This window comes from Montipora foliosa, chromosome 3, assembly GCF_036669935.1.
Source record: "Montipora foliosa isolate CH-2021 chromosome 3, ASM3666993v2, whole genome shotgun sequence".
Classification (NCBI taxonomy): Eukaryota; Metazoa; Cnidaria; class Anthozoa; order Scleractinia; family Acroporidae; genus Montipora; species Montipora foliosa.
Genome location: NC_090871.1, coordinates 10,468,978 through 10,476,477, shown reverse-complemented (window position 1 = coordinate 10,476,477; position 7,500 = coordinate 10,468,978). Strand labels below are relative to the sequence as shown.

The 7,500-nt window shown below is 38.2% G+C and overlaps 1 protein-coding gene across 1 annotated transcript in view; it reads right to left on the bottom strand.

The window, feature by feature from the left end:
- LOC137996722 (uncharacterized) overlaps positions 1–7,500 on the bottom strand; it is a 107,834-nt gene that overhangs the window by 43,763 nt on the left and 56,571 nt on the right. The window lies entirely within an intron of this gene.

Here is a 7,500-nt window from a genome sequence, read left to right as displayed (position 1 = left end):
TGAGCGTTAGCCCTACTTATGGAAATGGGTCCACACCGTGAAGGACAGAGAACTGAAAACTCTGACCAGGGTGGGAATTGAACCCACGACCCACGATATAAGTGCTACACGGCAAACGTTTGGAAAACGTAATCCTTCTTTGCACTTATACATGTTCATTGCCCTTACTTTAACAAGACTCAGCGAGCCCACTGCTGTCAAAGCCAATCTCCCTTGGGAGATTCACCACGCCCACTGTTGCTAAAGCCAATTTCCTTTGGGAGATTCAGCACGCCCACTGTTGTAAAAGCCAATCTCCCTTGGGAGATTCACCACGCCCACTGTTGCAAAAGCCAATCTCCCTTGGGAGATTCACCACGCCCACTGTTGCAAAAGCCAATTTCCTTTGGGAGACTCAACACGCCCACTGTTGTAAAACCAATCAAAACAAAGCTATCTCAACGTCAGGGGAAACATGATACTTTTAGCGGGAAAAACTTCTTCCTAAATTTTGGAAGGGGTTGACTGAAAGAACTAACGTAAAACGTAAGTTTTAGAAAGCGTTGACCGCTCGATTTCTTTTTCAAGACGTACTGTTATCTAATTTGCATTTTTAGTTGGATTTATCAAATAGGGACGGGAGCAGCATCAAGGGGTGGGGATCCGAAGCTGTCATAAGAGTCAAACCTCGTTCCCAGGACCTCTCCCTTCCTTGGCTTCTAGCCCAGAAGCCAAGGGAGAGGTTCTGGAAACGAGGTTAATAAGAGTCATGCAAAATGCTCATTGATTTACTAAAAAAGGAAAGGGTACCTCATAAATGGTTATATACGTCCTTATTTTCTCTTGGTTCATTGCAGTGTACATAAATTGGACAGATTAAAATACTGTATATCCAACAAGGGTCTATGTAACAAATGCTTCCAGTTGTAACACCTCGTTGGGATCTCTTGCACAAGAAGAGGAGTATATTTCTTTCTGAATTCCACACCAGTACTTTTATTTTAAGAAACAAATTGTTGCAGTTTTTTTGTTATGATATGCAGGGTTTAATTCGGTTCAGTGAGATCGCAAAGCAATAAATTAAGGATGTAACATTTTGGAGCGCTCACTTAACTATAAGAGTTACTAAAAGCAAAATAAACCAACTTAGAAAGAGCAATGATGTAGTAATCACTCGCTCAGACAAGGTGACACGTCCTGTTATGTAACGTTTGAAAACGAGCAGCAATGTTTTATCTGGGTTTAAAAACACGAGGCGATAAAACACGTGCTGCAAGTTTTTTGACCGACTTAAAAAACATTCCACAAAAAGCGTGCCCCTCTGGACTCAGAACAATGGTTCAAATTGTGAGAGGAGAATATTAGCGGACAAGAAAAACAAGCTATGCCTTAGGAGTGTTTTATCGCGATATAAAGCTCATGCACGTGACATTTTCTCGGTGTTTTGATAGGCTGTTAGGCTCGTGAATTATTAATGATTTTTGAAGAACATAGAAAAGTATCTGTTGTTGGCAAATATTGTATTTTCTTAAGTTTGATATTTCTTGTCTCTTTTCAAACCATTTTGAAACCATTAGTTAAAGTACGTTCGGGTTACACACTTATTCAGAATTTTATATCGCTGAGATAGACTATATAGAGCAAGAGAATCCATCGTGGGGTTACTAAAGGAGTTCGTACCAGCTACGGTCAAAATTGGCTTGCTCATATAGTAATCTACCACACTTTATTGTCAATCTGGTTACGTCATTGCTGTAACTGGCGGATAATAAGATTGGTTCTGTTGCTCAAATCAACTCGACTCACATCAAATCGTAACTTGGCTTTAGAGGCGTGAACCGAGAACCCGGAGAAAAACCTCTCAGAGCAGAGACTCAAGCCACATGATACGCCAAGTCTGGGAATCGAACCCGGGCCACATTGGTGGGAGGCGAGTACTCTCACCACTGCGCCATCCCTGCTCTCCGTGCAGAAACATTTGAGTCCATCCGAGGAAGCTACGAGTAATTATGATCTGGAAGTTTTGCAGGGAATTTTTCATTTCGATTTTGTTCTTTTTCATTATTTCTCTTTTTGCCATATAAAATTGGCACGAAATTAATTTTCACCAGTTTGTAAATAGTTTCAGCCACACAACTAGTTCGTTAAACCATAGTCTTGTCTTTTAAAATTTATTTCTTAATATTTTCCAATTTTATTACAGAATTTTAGCTTAGCTTTGTCATTGATTGTAAAGCCACACGTATTTCGTGACTGATTCTTAATAAAGACTTCTATAAAGACCTCTATCTATAGAACTGAAGATGCACGATATTCGTTTGGAAGTCTATTGAGAACCGCTGTGCATAACAGCCAAAAGTAATGATAGAAAGAAAAAAAAAACGGAAAAAAAGAACCCGTAATAATCGAAAGCCAAACGTTTAATTTATTTGTATCATGCAAACGCTCATAAACATAGATAAAACAGAAAGAAAGAAGGTGTGATAATTACAATGGGTTCGCGTTTGTTTCTTTACGCGGCTTATTTGAAATGATCTCGGCTTTACGAAAGAGGTATGCGCAATGTTTTGCGCGCTTGTCTTTAACGTAACTTATTTCAAATCTCGGCTTTAAGAACCAGGTATACACAATGCTGTCATTTTGACGAAAGAAGAAGCTTGCCCATTGAGAGGACACTATGACTGATACGGAATAGGCCATTTCCGAGTTCATGTCTGCCTCCTCGTCAAAGCGAGTTTAAGTGCAAAGTTTTAGTGATGGCAATTGGGTATACTTTACACATTAATGAAAACTAATTTTCATAAGAAAACCTTCGCACTTAGACTCGCTTTAAAGGGAAGGCAGGCACAAACTTGGAAATGGCCTATTGTGCACGCGCACATGCGTGTGTGTATTTAGTTGTTTATCCGGATTAGTATAAGGCGGTAAATAAGCTTCACTTTTATAGGTTTGGTCAGTAGATCAATGATATGTAATTATCATATCTTTGCAATTGAAGGTGCGATGGACAAATACATGTTTTATATATTGCTAAAAACATAAGTTTATTGAGATGTGGCTGTGTTGCCAGATAGAACTGAAGATGCACGATATTCGTTTGAAAGTCCATTGAGAGCCGCTATGCAGAACAGCCAAAGTAAATGATAGAAAAAAAAAGAACCCGTGATAATCGCAAGCCAAACATTTAATTTTGTATCGTGCACACGTTTATTAACATAAATGAAATACAAACAAAGGTGTCATAATTGCAATGTGTGAGCGCGCTTGTTTCTTTACGCGGCTTACTTCAAATCGCCAATTCAAGAACGAGGCATACACAGTGTATTGCACGTTTGTTTTTAACGTAACTTATTTCAAATCTGGTTTTCAGAACGAAGTATACACAATGTGTTTCGCGCTTGTTTCTTTACGAGGCTTCAAGTTCTTTGAAATTTTGGCTTTAAGAACGACGAATACACAATGTGTCGTGCACTTGCATTTAACGTAACTTGCTTCAATTCTAGTTTTAAGAACGAGGTATACACAATGTGTTGTGCGCTTGTTTCTTTGCGCAGCTTATTTGAAATGTTGCGAGTAGACTTCCGGTAACTCCATTGGACTCAATGCGCCAGTGGACTCCGGTGGATTTCACCTCCCGAACGTGAAACAGGTATGACTTCCGGTTCCATTTCACGACTAGACTTCTAGTAACTCCAATGGAATCTAGATTTGACGACTGGAATCTAGTTGAGTGTATTGGACATGTCTTCTGTAGACGTAGCTGCAAAAGGAAATAAACAGCGAGAAAGCAACAGCAACATTGACAGCCGGAAAGGTATCAAGGAAGGAATCTTGTCAGACGTATGGGAGAACGGAAGCAAGGTTGGTGGATCACGTGTTTTGGTTTGCTGGACACGATTTTAAGAGGAACTTAAAGAAATTGAAAGAATCTGGACTGTTTGACTGTAAATATTAGAGTAAAGCAATCAGTAAATTTATTATTATCGTTTAAGCTAAGTTGAGGAATAGATAATTTATGTTTTAGGATTTACTATCTTCCCTAATATTAGGATTTACTTTTTTTTTCTCTTAAATTGAAAGCATTAGTTTATTTTGTTTTAGAAGTTTCATGCTTGTGCGTTGCGCGATTGTGAAAAGGGGCAAACTATCTATCAACCCTAGTATTGGAATTCAGCCTACACAAGGACAGAGAGTAACTCTGACCAGGGTGGGATTTTTTCTCTGTCCTTGTGTGGGCCCAATTCCAATACTAGGGTTGATCCCTGATGGAATAATTGGGTACAAAAACTTCACAGTATTGTTAGGCCTCATTCGAACTTGCAATCATTACTCCAAATGCTACTGAAGGACAACAACTAGCGATAACCTCAGAAGATGTATTTTTTTACTTAATAGACAGCTGAAAAATTCAGGCGGCTTCAATCGGATTGGAACTGATGACCTCTGCGATGCATCTCTTTCTTTTATCAGTCCTTTTCACGGGAACACATGTGCCCAAAAGGTAATGTCAGTACTTTGAGAAAAGCAAACATACCATCGAAGTGTAACGGAACAGCAACATTGTACTCTAACAGGGTTTATTCTAGCAAACAACTTATCTCTGGTTCATGACTGCTACACATTCACCTAAATTCTCACCGAAAGTCTCTCTCCTCTTGCGTCCACATGACGTTAGCTCAACGCCACTTAACCTTCCTTTCAGTCTAGCTCGCCCACATTTCAAAAGCTCGCGCTCATTTCACTATCCGTCTCGTTACAATATTCAAACTCAGACAAAAGTAAATTACCCAACAAAGTCTCTCTCTTCTTTGATAATGATCCATTCTCTATTTTCGAATTCCCCTTAACACACTGGACATCACACTTTCACCATAACTTAGAGACATACTTTACGTTAGCATCAAACGTGCGTTTTAAGTACTTCAGCAATGCAATTGAATAAGAAGCTTCTCGTTTTTCTTTAATTATTCATGTTTTTTTTCATTTCACTACGATTTTTCCGTAAGTTATCACTGCTTTAAAGCTACCTTACACGGATATACTGACCCGAAGAAAAATGGACAACATTTTACGATCTGTGTCGTCACCTGCACAGGTAAAGCCTTTGTCAAACAATTAATCGGACAATTTTAATTTTTTTTAAAAAAAACTTTTAAAAGTAAACTAGTGAACAGCACTCTGTAAACTGTATCTGTAAAAACGTGTTTATTCTTCCACCCGCTTCGTCCATTTAACGTAGACTTTTTCAGGGAGTTTTACAATAATAAATTAATATAAACACTGATAAACGCCTGTATTTAACCGTCCATATATGATGGCAAAAATGAAGGCCACCAACATTATGGTTTCACCCGATTTTCGAAAGAAAACAGGCGTTAAATGTATTATTGTATATAAAACTCCCTGAAAAAGTCTTTGTTAGCTAGCCGAAACGTGTCGGAGAATATAGTTGTACAGTTACAGTTTGCAGAGTGCTGCTCACTAGTTTAGTGTTTTTTCATTTTTTTTAATTTTAAATAATTTTTTAAAAATCCACAAAATTTTACGATCTAGGTCGTCACCTGCACAGGTAAAGTCTTTGTCAAACAATTAATCGGACGAAGTTTTGTTTATAAGCAGTCATTACGATTGAACCTTATGCATTCAGAGAGCTTCGTTTGAAGAATGGCCCTCACGATTCACTCTTTTCACTTCAATTTCATTCTCCGTAAAACACTACATTAGAATGGCAAGGATTTTGTCTCATTTCCTCCTTGTATTGATGAATGTTGTTCTTTGCAATTAGTTGGTTTGTTTTGGATATAGAAATAAATCAAATGTCAATTGAAAATCAGCACCTTAATAATTTTTGTAGAATGCGCAAACAACACTCCAATCATTTCATTCAACATTTTGGAATACACCAATAGGTGCTTTTCACGATACGTCATCGCAGCCATATTGGTGGTGGACGAAAACAGAAGATCTCTCATTAACTCCATTTGTTCGTCCACCAGCAATTGTGCATTGCAGCATTGTCATATGTGTCTCCAGAAATTGGTTCCAAACCACCTATACAATGTGTTCCTTTAGTCTCGCAAATCAAAAATGAATAAAGAAAGTATCTACCTAGCCTGCGAACGCAGACGTATTTCCGGCGGTCGGCCGGAAATACGTCTGCGTTCGCAGGCTAGTATCTACCAGGCAGTTACGTTATTTATTGCTTCAGATGATCGTCCGATAAGAATTTTCTATTTCTACAACAAGGGAAAACAAAGAACTACCTCCAAGCATTTAGTTGTCAGAGAATCGTTTATTTTCTAGTTTTCCTTGTGATCATATGATAATTTAAGCTCCTCAAGTTGTTTAGTTCCTCATCCTTTGAAAACTGGTTAGTACACTACAAGATGCGCAATGACAAACATTTTGGAGGTTCGACTTTCCCTCTTTCAGTTGCCGTTCAGGCTTTTTAGCACCTTAGAAAATGTCTTATAATTTTCAACAAAACTATTTATAAGTAGACTATAGGCTTTATTTTATGTCACCATTTTGTGTTAAATAAAAATGAATCTAATGGTCACGTTGTAATTTAAAATACTCCAGAAAGATTTAAGACACTTGCAAAAACGCCAGAAAAAGCTAAAACCTTTAAGAGAGAACACAAAGCGCGCTCAAAATAGCATATTTATAGCTGCATGTCCGTTTTGTCGACTTCTGTGGCTTTTCATTCTATTCGTTGCATATTTGCAAAATCGAAATATCCGAGTGTCTTCATCATTTATGGAAAACAAATAACTGCAAGGACTGTTATCGAGCAAACAGTTGTCTAATCGTATCTTTTACTGCCCCCCTGACTTCCTTAATCTTCCAACAGTAAAGAATCGGGTTCAGTGTTGAGTTCAGAAAGACACACGTTACTGAAAATACAAATACAATCAAAAGAAAATGCGACGGTGCAGTAAAAAACATCAAAATGTTCACTATTAAATATGGCAGGTAACAAATTACTAATGCTAACTTCACCCACAATACACTGTACACTGTTTTTCGATATCGCGCCATTCTCGATAAAACTCCATGGCTTGCATGATCTTGATCAATCTGGCCCTGAGCTTGCACTCGGTTATGACGAAGTTTTAGGAATATCTTGGAGTAGGAAAACAGTGAAGTGACTAAACATAGCATTACCACCGTTTGAGCATACCATATGGTTATCTGCTGGTCCCAAAGGTACATAACTGAACCGACACTCGCAACAATCCAAGTCAAAACGACGGTCATCCACACACGCTTCCTAGTTACAACTTGTCTGTACCTCATCCCTGACAACAAGGCGAGTAATCTGTCCAAGCTTATCGATGCCATCGTTAATATAGACACACCACACAAACTATAACCGACCACAGTAACAAATTCAATAATGTAGCGACAAATATTCCATTGTCCTTTTGTAATGGAGAAAAGAAATACAGCAAAAAGAGGTTCTATGATAATACCATTCAAAATATCCGTCGTTGCCAAGTTTCGAAAGAGGAGTTTCGA